Source organism: Physeter macrocephalus, chromosome 8, assembly GCF_002837175.3.
Source record: "Physeter macrocephalus isolate SW-GA chromosome 8, ASM283717v5, whole genome shotgun sequence".
NCBI classification, from domain to species: Eukaryota; Metazoa; Chordata; class Mammalia; order Artiodactyla; family Physeteridae; genus Physeter; species Physeter macrocephalus.
This window is the reverse complement of record NC_041221.1, coordinates 31,864,914-31,880,074: the sequence shown is the minus strand read 5'-3', so window position 1 is coordinate 31,880,074 and position 15,161 is coordinate 31,864,914.

Sequence of the window (15,161 nt, the reverse complement as noted above, 5' to 3'; positions counted from 1 at the left end):
AGAACACATTACAAGAGAAATTAAACATGTTTTGAACTGATATAAAAATAAAAAATAAAACAAAATGTATACAATTTTCTGCAATGCATCTAAACAGTGCTGGGGGGGAAATTATAGCAATAAATGTTTGTATTAGAGAAGAAGATATGTGTCGAATAAATAAACCTTGTACCTTAAGAAACTAGAAAAAAGAAGAATATTTTCATATAAAGCAGATGGAAAGAAATAATAGCAGACATCGATAATTTTAAAACAGGAAAAATAGAGAAAATTAAAGAAATCAACAGCTGTTCTTTGAGAAGAACAATAAAATTGATAGACCTCTAATCAGACTGGTGAAGAACAAAAAGAAAAAAGTTACCAATATCTAGTATGATATAATGAACATTACATCATATCCTACACATTACAAAATGACTCTATTATGAACAATAGTATGCCAATACATTTTTAAACATAGATAAAATGAAAAAATGCCTTGAAAGACAACTACCTTATTTCATTCAAGAATAAATAGATAACATGAGTTGCTCTATAGCAATTAATCGTCCTCATAATTTAAAATTTTCAGTAACTACAACAACAAAAACTTCAGCTGCAGATGGATTTGCCAATGAATTCTACAAAATTCTCAAGGAAGAAAAAGTACAACTTTATACATATTGGTCAGAAAATGGAACATGAGGAAAAACTTTACAAATCGTTCTGCTATCAAGATTACACTGACTCAGACACAGGAGGACAAATATCATATGATATCGCTTATATGTGGAATATAAAAAAAAGGGTACAAATGAACTTATTTACAGAACAGGAGTCATAGATGTAGAATACAAATTTATGGTTACCAGGGGATAAGGAGAGGAAGGATACATTGGGAGATGGGGATTGACTTATACACACTACTATATATAAAATAATTAATAAGAACCTGCTGTATAGCACAGGGAAATCCACTCAATACTCTGTAATAATCTATATGGGAAAAGAATCTAAAAATGAGTGGATAAATGTATATGTATAACTGATTCACTTTGCTGTATACCTGAAACTAACACAATATTGTAAATCAACTATATTCCAATAAATTTTTTTTTTTTTAATCTGGAGATGGGCTGGGGTGAATGGTGAGCCAAGTTATCTGGAGCACATATTAAATTGTTAGATCTATGAAAATTGTCCTGGAGGGTTTATGTCATACAAAGTCATCAAGAGTTTTCTTTCAATATTTAGAAATTAAATTATTATATTCAGTTTCTTAATTAAAAAAAGATTACACTGATTCTAAAACCAGTCTTCACATGGAAAATATGGACCAATATTCCTAATCAACATAGACACAAAATTCCCTAAGAAAATTTTAGAATATAAAATGTAACAATACCACTAACATGTATAAAATAGATTACTAATGAGAACCTATTGTATAGCACAGGGAACTCTACTCAATGCTCTGTGGTGACATAAATGAGAAGGAAATCCAAAAATAAAGGGATATATGTATACACATAGCTGATTCACTTCACTGTACTAACCCAACATTGTAAAGCAACTATACCCCAATAAAAAAATATGCAACAATACATAAAAAGGATGATGCATTGCGACCATGTGGAGTTTATTCAGATAATGAATGCAAAGTTGATTTATCAATTGAAAGTAAAGCAGTGTAATTAATCATTTCAGAATAAGTCATATAACATTACCATATTATAAATAAGCACATGGTCATCTTAACACGTGAAGAACATACATTTGACAATATTCAACATTCATTCATTAGGAAATCTCTAAGCAAAGTACAAATATCGGGGAGCACATTTTACCTTATAAATGGTGTCAACAAAATTCAGCACCTAAGACCATACTTGATGGTGACTACTGAATGCTTTCTCACCAAAACTGAAAGAAAAGCTAGGATCATTAGTCTCTCCACTTAGACCTTGTACTGGAGTCTTTAGTCTGTGCAATAAGTCAATAAAAAGAAAGAAAACCCACCCAGATCACAAGGGGAAAGTAAAACTCTGGTTATTCACAGAGGACATGATCTATAAGCATCTATATAAAAAATTCTAATGAAAATATAAAACTTATGAGTTTTATAAGATCATGGGATACAAGGTCAATATAAAAACATCAGTTTTATCTCCATATGCTAGCACTAAATAATCTAAAAATACAGTTAAGAAAGATTGCATTCACAACAGCATCAAAAAGAATAAAATAGGAATAAATAGACAAAGAAAGTGCAAGCATTTTACAATCAAAACTATAAAAATTGATGAAAGTAACCAAAGGTTTAAATAAATGGAGAGACTCCATGTGAATGATTCAGAAGACAATATTAAGTCTGTTCTCCCCACATTAACCTATAGAATCGATATAATCCCATTACAAATCCCAGCACGATGTGTATGTATGTAGAAATTGAAAGATGATTATAAAATTTATATGCAATTCAAAGGCCCAGAAAAGTCAGAACAATTGTGAAAAAGAACAAATGTGTTCTTGTATTTAGGCCTCAGATTTTCTTCCCAAGGCTTAACCTACCCTTGATGGATTTGTGTCTCTCTCCACTTACAAGGATTTTACATCTCAAACTGTTTTTAACACTGATCCTTATTTTATCAAAATAACAAAAACAGTTAGAAGAAAACGTCTATTATCACTCCCACCATTGAAACTGCTAGCCCACTGGTGTCTTTACCTTTATTCTTTTTTCTTATGTTTCATTGTATGGACTACCCATACCCTATGTAAAGACAGCCCCATTGGATCCTATCTCCTCTTCTACTTAAGCAGTGATACCTTTCCTGAGGACCTTATATCAATTAACAACCTTGTACCATTTTAACGTATTTCCTCTGCATTTCTTATAGCGCTTTAAACCAATATAATTTATATTTATAATGTTTAGTTGTTTATTTTTATTGAATTTTATCTCCAGTTTCCCATCCCATTAAAATGTGAGCTATAGGGGAGTGGGACCTTTGTCCTTTCACTGATATGTCTTCACTGCCTAGAATACTTCCCAGAATCTGGTAGGCTCTTAATATCCTTTCCAATGTTAGGAATTGTTTCCAACTGGAAACAATTGCTGGAAAAATTGTTTCCAGCAATTTTTCCATTTCTCTTTTACATCATTAATATTGCCCTTTCTACCGATCATCATAATCATCTGCATACACACATGTTACACTATAACTCATTTTAACCAAAAAATACAGAACAAACACATTAATTCTATATTATAGCTACCGCCCCATGTCTCAGATCGTTTTTCAGGTAAACTCCTTTAAAAAGGTTTTTATGCTTTACAGATTTTGTCATTTCAAATATTAAAAGCTATCAAGTGTTTATTTTCTCCACTGCTTTGATCCTAGTCCAAGAGACAAAATTCTGTCATCTGGATTTTTGTAATCATGTTCAACTGGTCTCTGCCTTCTACCCCGGACACACTTAAATGCCAGATGGATTCTTTTAAATAACTTAGGTCATTCACTTGCTTGAAATTCTTTGATAGCTTCCCATTTTACTTGTAGTAGAGGCCAAAATCTTAATCAAGTCCCCATAGGTCATTCACAATATATCTCCCTGCTAGCTTTCTCACCTGTTTTCCACTCTTCCCTTTTTCATGGCACACACAAGCATCAATGCTGTTCCTCAAGCGTAATAGCTTGAGCTTCAGGGCCATTTGTTGTAAAGAAATTCCAGTGTTTTAACCTGTCAAATCAGAGATTAGCAACATTGTTTTTGTAGGTCCTATGTTGGAGCAGGTACCAGAATTAATTTTTTTATAAATTAACAGAAATTGGGGATACTGTTGACATTGAGAAATGTTTAAACCTGTTATTTTTTTAATTCCTCCTGCCCATTAATGCCAATGATTTATTTTAAACATGATGGGAGAAAAGCTTTAAAAATTAGAAAGGTAATTAGTTTCTGTATGTTTTTGAGAGATATGAGAACTAATTTGTGCTACCTTGGCACTATTGAAAATAATATGGTCAATTGGGTAGAGGTCACTTATTTTAAAAGATTAGTATTAAAAAAAAACTATAGTGTTTCTAAGGAAAATCCATTTGCTACATGAGGAACGACTAAGGGACACTGAATTATTGACAAGAAACTAAGATTTAGGAGCTCGTGTGAACGGCATTTAAAAATATGAAGAGTAAATTATTTTATATAATCTAAACTGATAGACACAGCAACAAGTTAACACATTTCTAGAAGACAAATACAGCTCAAAATAAGGAAAATGAGAGCTTTCTGGAAATGCCATGACTTCATACGGAAATGGTTTTCTTTTACTGGTTGTATACTAGGGTAGCCTGAATGCTTGTTAGGCAAACTAGTTTAAAAGTACTTAATAGTCATTAGAGTAGAAAATCTTTAAGAACAACTTCAGACTTGAAGTTATTTCATTTTCAACATTACAAGTATCTTCAGGCCTAAAGCACTCAGTGATTTGCCCTCATTCCTGCACTTCTTGTATATCAAACTGTACAGATTTCCCTTTGAGATAATAAAACTACTGACTTCTTGAACTCCTATTTAACTGTTATAAGTAGCACAATTTTAAAACACATAGGCTAAGTGAGCATCACCAATAGTGTTTAATAAATTTAAGTGGAAATAAAATGTAGGCATTAATTATCCAGCCTAAAGCAAGGCAAGCAATACTAGTTAATATCTTTAAAGTTTGTCAATATTTAATAACATATTAGAACTGTGAGGGAAGTCTAACTCAAGAACAATCAACCTTGTTCCATGTGCATAGACTAAAATTGTGTTATGGAGCAAATAAAGAGAATATTTATCTTTGTTGAAAATCACTTTTCCCTTTTTCAATAATCATTAGTAAATTCAATTATTTCATACACATTCGTGAATATATTTCTTGAGAGAGAAAAGCTATGCAAACTCCAGGTTATGGCATTGGTAGTTTCCTAATATTTGATCTTTCCTAAGCCCTAAAATCCTAAAGGAGCTTATCAAACATGAAAAAAAATCAGCTTTTTATTAACATCTATTGGTTGGGAAAATGAACTTCCTCTTCTCAAATATTTTTATCAAGTGACTATTTTAGCATGAATAAATTTATTTTAATGAAATTTGCATTTAAGTGGTGATACATATTTTGAGGTAAAGTTCAGTATCTCCTTTTCATTTCTGAAACTGTCCTGCGTAGGTAAATTGGGGTTGTGTCCAATGGTTTTAATTATTTAACATTATTTACCTGCTATAATGGAGTCAGACAATCTTATTCCAAATATAGACCCATCATTTATGACACTGTGGCCCAGAGGAAATTGCCATAACCAATAAGGATCTTTATTTGTAAAATGAAAATAAAAATGGAATGGAATGGAATGTTTTTCCATCTTATAATATACGTCTTAAAATGTTATTGAGAATTAAACAAAGTACAGGTTAAAAAAATTAACAATGTCTTTAAAACATTTTGGTCAATTTTATGAATTTTAGTTTTTTTTTTTTTTATCAGCACATTTTCCTCCTACAGCCTCATATATGATCTAAACCACGGTTCAGAAAACTGCCTAGGAGCCTTCTCTAACTCACTGTTTTTGTAAATTAAGTTTATGGGAACACGGCCATGCTCATTTGTTTGTTTGTTGTTAATTTTCTACGGCTGCTTTCACACAAAATCAAGAAGCTGACACAGATCATATGGCCCACAAAGTTGAAAGTATTTACTATCTAGTTCTTTAAACAGTTTCCGATCCCTAATCTAGAGAACTAGAGCAATCTATATATTGATATATGTTTTAATTTACCCAAATTTCTGATGAATTCATGCACAGCTACTTTTATCATAACTTTATTTATTCTGTTCTAAAATAATTTTGAAAATCATTGTATTTACACTTTTCAATTGATATTATCATCTCTATTATCAAAACTGACAGGACTTCAACAGGTCAGCATCCTAAAATTGATTGTAAGTATATAGTATAGACATTTCCTTCTATGATTTAAACTACAAATATGACATTTTTACATGTTTCTAAGTTTTAAAAATGTCTTTAAATTATGGCTGTTATCCAGTTGTCAGCGGTTATTCTACCCACTCTTCTTTCAATTTTCAGGTTATTTTACACTTATTCTATGGCAATTGATTGTTCCAATTTTAGAACTCCCCCAGAGTTAAAGTGGCTGAAGCTAGATGGTGCTCCATTCTTTGGCAAAAACAGACTCTCCTTCCTGGGAGGTGTGGGAATCCTTGACGAGAGAGGTGAATGTGCTCAGGGTGCAACATTTGTGCAAGATTTGATGTGCCTACATCTATGTAGTAATCCTGAATCACGGTTATTATTATTACTTTTATAACCTTTCTTAAAAAATTTTAGTCAACTTGTCCAGGTGGCCAAAATTATTTGAATGTGATTGAGAAAAGTATTTCCTTATTTTACTTTCTTTTGTATCTATTATTGTAGTTCCAATCATGTTATTATTTTTGGATAATTCAAAATGTAACTGCTAGTTTTTTTTTTTTTTTTTTTGATTTAGTTTGTTGTTTTTTTTCAAAAATCAAGATCTTGTTTTGGTTAGTTCTATAATTAAGTATATGTTCTAATCAATTTAGAGATGTTATATTTAATCCCTTTTTCCATTTAGATTCATTTTCTGGTTATATTTCTTTTTTATCTTTTTTTAAGTGAAGGATAGTTGATTTACTATATTGTTTTAGTTTCAGGTGTACAGCATAAGGATTCAGTTTTGCTTTGTTTTTTTTTCAGATTGTATTCCATTATAGGTTACCATAATATATTGAGTATAATTCTCTGTGCTATATATTAAATCCTTATTGCTTATTTATTTCATGTATGATATTTTGTATCTGTTAATTTCATACTCCTAATTTATCCCTCCCCCCTTCCCCTTTCATAACCATAAATTTGTTTTCTATGTCTGTGAGTCTGTCTCTGTTTTGTATGTAGAGTCATTTGTATTACTTTTTAGATTCTACATATAAGTACTATCATTTAATATTTGTCTTTGTCTGATTTTCTTCACTAAGCATAATATTTTCTAGGTTCATCGACGTTGATACAAATGGCAGAGTTTCATTCTCTTTTATGGCTGAGTAAAATTCCATTCCATATATATTATATATATTATATATATAAATATATTATATTTATATATATAATATATATATAAAATCATTTTCTATTGATGAGCACTTGGATTGCTTTCATGTCTTGACTATTGTGAATAGTGCTGTTATGAACATTGGGGTGCATATATCTTTTCAAATTCTAGTTTCCATTTTTTCCAGACAAAGCAAAAAAAATAAAAGCAAAAATAAACAAATGAGATCTAATCAAACTTAAAAGCTTTTGCACAGCAGAGGAAACCATGAATAAAACAAAGACACCTATGGAATGGGAGAAATTATTTGCAAATGATGAGACCGACAATGGCTTCATATGTCTTTTAATCTTAATACTTAGGTTCATTTTTTTAAGTTGTTCCTTTTTTTAAAAAATAATATTAGAAGTTGATGCTGTGAATTTTATTCTGAGTATCATTTAAACTGTTGGCTTTAATGAATAATATTCACATCAGTGCTATATTCTAGAATGTATTTGCTTTGATTATTGATTTATTCAAGCATTAGTTGTAAGAGTTTTATTCATGTTTATTGATTTACAAGTGAGAGGATTTGTTTTTGTTACTAATTTCAAGTCTAATTTGTTTGAGATCAGAGTATAATCATATATAAATATACATTTAATTTTACAGACTTTTACTGAGATTTACTTATAGTATATTTAAGTTTTGTGTCCCTGTCTAGAGGCACATGCAAATGAAACAAGTATTTTGAGTAGATTTTGAAATGTGTGTGCATATATTTATTCACCAAATTATATGGAGATATCACATATATCTGTGGGATATGGTTATGTAATATGCCTTGTCAATTAATTTATTTAGGTCATTTATGGCCTTATTTCTTCATCTATATGATTGTCATGTTATGAGAAAAAGAAAGTGCTCTACTATTGTTCTTCTTTGAAATTCTCTTTTATTAATCCATTGTTTGATTTATTATTTTGGATGCTACATTTTTGAGTATGTAAAGACTATTTAGCAATACATATTGACTGTGTATTTAAATCTTTAAAATTTCTCCTCTGCCAGGGTTCTCATCATTATTTTTTAATAGACACTTAGATTTAGTTATGACTCTGCATATTAGGTAGCAAATTTCCCTGGATTCTACACTGTACTTTTTTTGTTGATTTGTCTTACTTTAACAAATTCTCTTTTTCCCTTAAATATATCCTTAAATGTGTCTGAATGATTTTCATCTGTTTTTATTTTCTTTTTCTAACATAACTGAATTTATTTATTTATTTTTATTTATCACTATTATCTCTTTTCTGATATCTTATTAACTAATCTCTTACATGTTTTGTGTCTGTTTTATCTCTTGATCTAGATATCTTATATGTTGCTTTCTTCTTTACTGTATATATGTCCTGCTTATTTCTGTGTAGATTTTCTTTCTTTTGGCTGTGATTTTGCTTTTCTTATTTTTTTCTGTCTCTCTTTTTTTTTCCTTCTGGTATAAATTATAAGCTCCACACAGGTTCTATTTATTTATTATGCACATTGTAATTCAGGCAAACCATTCAGTCCAGCTATTTGTTGAAAGAGACTTTAGGTAAGATAGATTGGAAAAAGTGAAAAATAAAATCACTTCTCTTGCTTATCTTCTCACTTATCTCAGATCTCCCAAGCCATGTGGTATGTTTCAGGGTATGCACACACACTGGTGATTTTATAAAAATCATTTATTTTCTTCCAAAACATAGTTTCTCATTAATTCCTTAGATCAATGCCTTTCCTTTGTTAGGTAGTTTCCCCAGGGTTGAAATTAGCACCTAGTGCTGCTTGCCATCTCGACCGCAGCCAGAAGCCAGTCTTCCTTATATTTCTTCCATTGATTCTAGCTAGTCTTCAGTAAGCACATTTAGTTTTAAAATGTGCATTCTTCGTTTGTGAGAAATGCATTTTTTATAATTTATTTCTTCTCTGACTGCTGCTCTGTCTTATTCTAAGATTCCTTTTATTTCAATATTAAAATTCCTGGCCCTATATCCCATGTCTCTTAGATTTATCGATATAATTTAATTTTGATTTTTTACTTATTTGCCATAAGATCTGATACAGTTCCAAGTGTTTATAGTCTAGATTAGTAATCCTTTTTTAGCAGTATCTATTCGATTTTTCACTACTTGCCAAATTACTTATCTTTATTTTTTGATTGTTGTAATTACATGACACTTTTCTTATTCACATATTATTTCTTCTTTAAATTTTCCAAGTGCATTAAACTGTGTATTATGTACATGTATTTTATTCTCTTCTGTTTATTTTCACCGTTAGGTCTACCCAAGAAGTAAGTAGGCACATATTCTGATATTTTTGTCTTTTGTTCTATTTCCTTCAAGCTCCTGAATCATATTAATTGTCTGGGAATAATTTACTATTTGCCAGCATGACTCAGAATATACCCAGATCGACCAGCCCCATATAAGACAATTAGATTCCTGGGCAGCTGTGTGGGGATATTTGCTGAGTCTCACAGATGGTGGTAAGCTGGCAAGTCAGGCAGGAGTCTGAGGCAGGATCACTGGCCCTGGTCACTAAGTGTCCAGATTTGCTGGCTTCTCCTTCCTCCAAAGAAGAGTATGTGAGTCTCCCTTCCAAGGGATTCCTCTCCTGAATCATCTGTATAAGAATCTTAAGTTATGGGTACATGAGGGGGCTGCAACCATAGATGAAGTGTTATCTCCACAAATTGGATATTAGTGGAATACATGAATCACACTAGAAGAAATATAGAAGATATAGAGAGAGTTCTATTGTTGAGACTAAGCCAATGTATTCCACAGAAATACTATTAGTGGCTTTTGATCAGTTGATTATTTACTGAGAATAGCAACATAGAAATAATAGGAAAAAACTGCACTTTTTAATCTGTAGACACACAGGTTAGAATAATGTTAACTAATGTCAATTTGTATATTACTCTATCACTTTCTGGAATTCCTTTTATTTCAATATTAAAATTCCCCAGTTAATAACTTAGAGGCCTTACTTTGCAAGAATAGTTCTACTGTAATATATAAAAGAAGCCAAGAATAAATGGTGGACATGATATTTTCCTAAGTAGGAAGGTTTGTTAATACTAAATATCATCCTTCCTCCCATGTTAAATGTATACTTAGGAAACAAGAACACAAACTAAATTGTACTTTTGTTAACTTGAATTTAGTAATCTGAATCTAAAATTCATGCGGGGGCTTCCCTGGTGGCGCAGTGGTTGAGAGTCCACCTGCTGATGCAGGGGATACGGGTTCGTGCCCCGGTCCGGGAAGATCCCACATGCCGCGGAGCGGCTGGGCCCGTGAGCCATGGGCGCTGAGCCTGTGCGTCTGGAGCCTGTGCTCCGCAACGGGAGAGGCCACAACAGTGAGAGGCCCGCGTAACGAAAAAATAAAATAAAATAAAATTCATGCGGAATAACAACCATGTGAAAAACAAGTTTAAAAGGGTAATTTGTGTTACATCTTTTTGTTATAACAATAGATTTTAAAAACTAATCTCTATGTATTATCTATTAAAATCTAATCTCTATGTATCTATTGATCTATCTATCTTCTATTTATCAATCTATCTATCTATCTATTAAGATATATCTATTTAGCCAATTTATAGCAGCATGGGCAGTTTTTGTGTCTTGTTAGGTCACATGGATTAGTTTTTTAAAATAAAAAAAAACTATGTCCTTAACTTTTTAATTGATTAAAACTAATCCTATGAGTCAAATATTTAAATGCAAAAATTTCAACACACAGAAATTCTAAAAGGGAAGTAATTGAACATCTTTAGGACATTGAAGAAGATGCAGAATTTCTAAGCATGAATTCTAAAGACATGCACAAAGACTAAATACATTCATAAATACATACATATAATGTTCAACTAAATTATAGTATTAACAGCAAAAACTTTCATATGGGAAGAATACATGAACAAAACCATATAAAAACAGTTATAAAACAATTCATCCAAAGATATATGGTAAGGACTTTTTATAAATAAAGAGCTATTTAAAACCTGTATGAGAAACGGTAAACATTTGAATTAGAAGGTGTTTAAGATTATGCCCCATCAGTTTTAGCTCAGTGCATGGACACAGCTGGAGTCTATATTTTTTGCATCCCTTACTGCTGGGTGTGACAATATAACTAATATCTGGACAATTAAAAGCAAGCAAAAGTGATGCCTATGGATCATGATTTCATAGGTTTACGTTTTCCTGTTTACTTCCTCCTTCTTCCTGATGCCTGGGAAATGGAAGGAAATGGAACTGTGTCTTAAACTTGAAGATGAGGCCATATTTGTGGAAACGAAGCACCACCTCATCAACCCTGGACTCTCTGTTCACCTCTCATATGAGAGAGAAATAACTCACCCTCAGTTAAGCTATGACATTTTGAAACCTTTTTACTATATCATCTTACACTGAACCCTAACAAATAAAAATAACAGAACCCATGGGAACACACTTTTGAAATGATGAGAAAATATTTCACCGTTTGTGAAAAGAATTTTGATAATATTCATAAAAACCCTTAAAAATCCATTAAAAAACCCTAATGCTCATTGACATAGCAACTTTACTTTTGGAAATAATACAAAAAAACAAAGCACAAACAAACAAAAACCCACAAGTACCCAAAGATGATTGTGTATAATAGGAAGAAATAAGAAAATAAAAATTATTCATCAGCAGAGAATTGAGTAAACATTTTGTAGTATTTGTTAAGGTCTAGTAGAGACCTACTATTTCTGCCTTAATAACCCCATTACCCCTCTGGTAGAATTTCTTTCCTCAGGGGATCCGTTCTTCCCCTACTGAGCTCTAAACCGCCTGTTTCTAGAGTATTTTGGGGATGTAAACAGCTTACAAATTCCAAAGGAGTAAAGGTGGAGAGTTGCTGCTTAATTAGATTATAGAACACACATATTCTATTTTAAACTCTTAAATGTATTTATTTTCTTGTTAGGCTTTTAAAAAGACAACTATAAAAACTAACACTCCTGCTGCGTTTAAGGATTATTTGTTCAAACATTCCTCCTTTAAGTAGTTAAATAATCAGTAGGAACTATAGCAACTGGAACTGCTTTTTATATGCAATCATTTGAATGCTATCTGAATGGTCAGAGGGATCATTTTAGCCATTTTCTACAGATTTTTTTTTGGTTAATTTCCTATGCCAAAATGTGCTACTGTCAAAGGATAATAAGTATGTACTAAAAACAGATATACCATTTTCCCTTTTGGGTACTTGTGTTTCAACTTAACATCTAACTAAGGAAACATTAAAAGTGGTAATAACCCTAGCTCTCTGTTTGGCATAGTCCCAGAAGGATGTTTTGTTTCTCTTTTAAAAGTAGGCTCTCAGATTCTTAAGGAAGTTGAATTTTCATGGAACTATCATTGCTGTTAGCCATGAAGCAATCATGACAAACATGTCATTTCCTGGTCATATAGAGATGGGGTCATAGCTGTCCAAGTAGTCAGTCATATTTACAGTTAATTCATTTACATTATTGACACTACACGTTTGGAATTAATTACCTATAAATGTCTTCAAAAGATTACAATATAGTTTGAAAACAAAAGCGACTTTTATATATCTCTAGAAGGAAACTAGGAGAGAGGATCATTACACTGGAAATAAAGAGAGTGGCACAAATTTGACAATATTGAAACAAATATTTATGGTTAGAGAAAAGACTGCAATTTCTTATTTCCTTGCAAAGTATAAATTGAGTGTTTAGTGGAAACTAAAAATGGAAAATACAAACATAAATGAAGCTGGGTTACAAAAGGATTGCTTGTCACGTGATGTGAAATGCACCTGAGGGCATAGGAAATTGCAAGATCTTTCATACCAGTGCAATTCACAACAATGATGAGCTGGAAAGATAATTGAAGAAAAACATTGTGTCATATTTTAACTGTTAATATGTTTTCTTCATTAGAGGTATAAGAAAAAGTGGTGCAATTTACAGTGATGCTATCATATTTTGTAAAGTATGACATTCAAAGTAAAAAAATGTAAAATAAAGATGAGGAAAAATTATGAAGAACTTCAACATTCTCCCTAATGACTCTCGAAATTCAAGTCTGTTCCTAAGAGCGCAGTTGCCACTTAAAATTAGATACTTTTAATCTAATACATAGATACACACACAAAACACTATATATATTTAATATATATAATACATACATATATACATACTATACAACATACAAAAGCATACATTGGCACTGCAGACATATATATGTGTATACACATATATATTCATATAAGTATATATATACACATATACATATATTTAGTGTTTAGAAATACACATATATACAAACTTAAATTCAGTTTTAGTTTCTCAGATTGCAGTTGGCTTAGTTTATTTAAGAATAAATTTCCTATCACGCTTGCTTTTTGGAATTTCTTTTTTAACAGTAGGTCCTTGTTGGTTATCTATTTTAAATACATCAGTGTGTACATGTCAATCCCAAACATCCAATCTATCCCTCCCTCCCACCCTTCCCCCACTGGTAACCATAAGTTTATTCTCTAAGTCCTTGAGTCTGTTTCTGTTTTGTAAATGAGTTCATTTGTACGATTTTTTTTAAGATTCTCTATATAAGTGATATAATATGATATCTGTCGTTCTCTGTATGACTTACTTCATTTAGTATGATAATCTCCTTGTCCACCCATGTTGCTGCAAATGGCATTATTTAATTCTTTTTAATGGCCGAGTAATATTCCATTGTATATATGTACCCCATCTTCTTTATCTATTCCTCTGTCCATGGACATTTAGTTTGCTTCATTGTCTTGGCTATGGTTAACAGTGCTGCAATGAACATTGGGGTGCATGTATCCTTTTGAACAATGTTTTCCTCTGGATATATGCCCAGGAGTGAGATTGCAGGATCATATGGCAGCTCTATTTTTAATTTTTTAAGGAACCTCTATACTGTTTTCCATAGTGGCTGTACCAATTTACATTCCCACCAACAGGGTAGGAGGGTTCCTACCTTCTTCACACCTTCTCCAGCATTTATTATTTGTAGGTGTTTTGATGATGGCCATTCTGACTGGTGTGAGGTGTTATCTCATTGGAGTTTTGATCTTTATTTCTCTAATAATTAGTTATGTTGAACATCTTTTCATGTGCCTCTTGGCCATCTGTATGTCTTCTTTGGATAAATGTCTATATAGGTCTTCTGCCCATTTTTTGATTGGATTGTTTGTTCTTTGGATATTGAGACACATGAGGCTCTTTGTAAATTTTGGAGACATCCCTTGTTGGTCAAATCATTTGCTAATATTTTCTCCCATTCTCTGGGTTGTCTTTTCATTTTGTTTGTGGTTTCATTTGCTGTGCAAAAGCTTTTGAGTTTAGGTCTCATTTGTTTATTTTTGTTTTTATTTCTACTAAAAAATGAATGGGTCACTGAAGAAATCAAAGAGGAAATAAAAAAATACCTAGAGACAAATGAAAATGAAAGCAAAATTATCCAAAACCTATGGGATGCAGCAAAAGCAGTTCTAAGAGGGAAGTTTATAGCAATACAATCTTACCTCAAAAAATAAGAAAAATCACAAATAAACAACCTAACCTTACACCTAAAGCAACTAGAGAAAGAAGAACAAATGAAACCCAAAGTTAGCAGAAGGAAAGAAATCATAAAGATCAGAGCAGAAATAAATGGCATAGAGTCCAAGAAAACAATAGAAAAGATCAATGAAACTAAAAGCTGTTTCTTTGAAAAGATAAAATTGATAAACCTTTAGGCAGATTCATCAAGAGAAAAAGGGAAAGGGCTCAAATCAATAAAATTAGAAATGAAAAAAGAAAAGTTACAACGGACATAAAAGAAATACAGAGGATCATAAGAGACTACTACAAGCAACTATATGTCAAGAAAATGGACAACTTGGAAGAAATGGACAAACTTTTAGAAAGGTGCAAGCTTCCAAGACTGAAACAGGAAGAAATAGAAAATATAAACAGACCAATCACAAGTAATG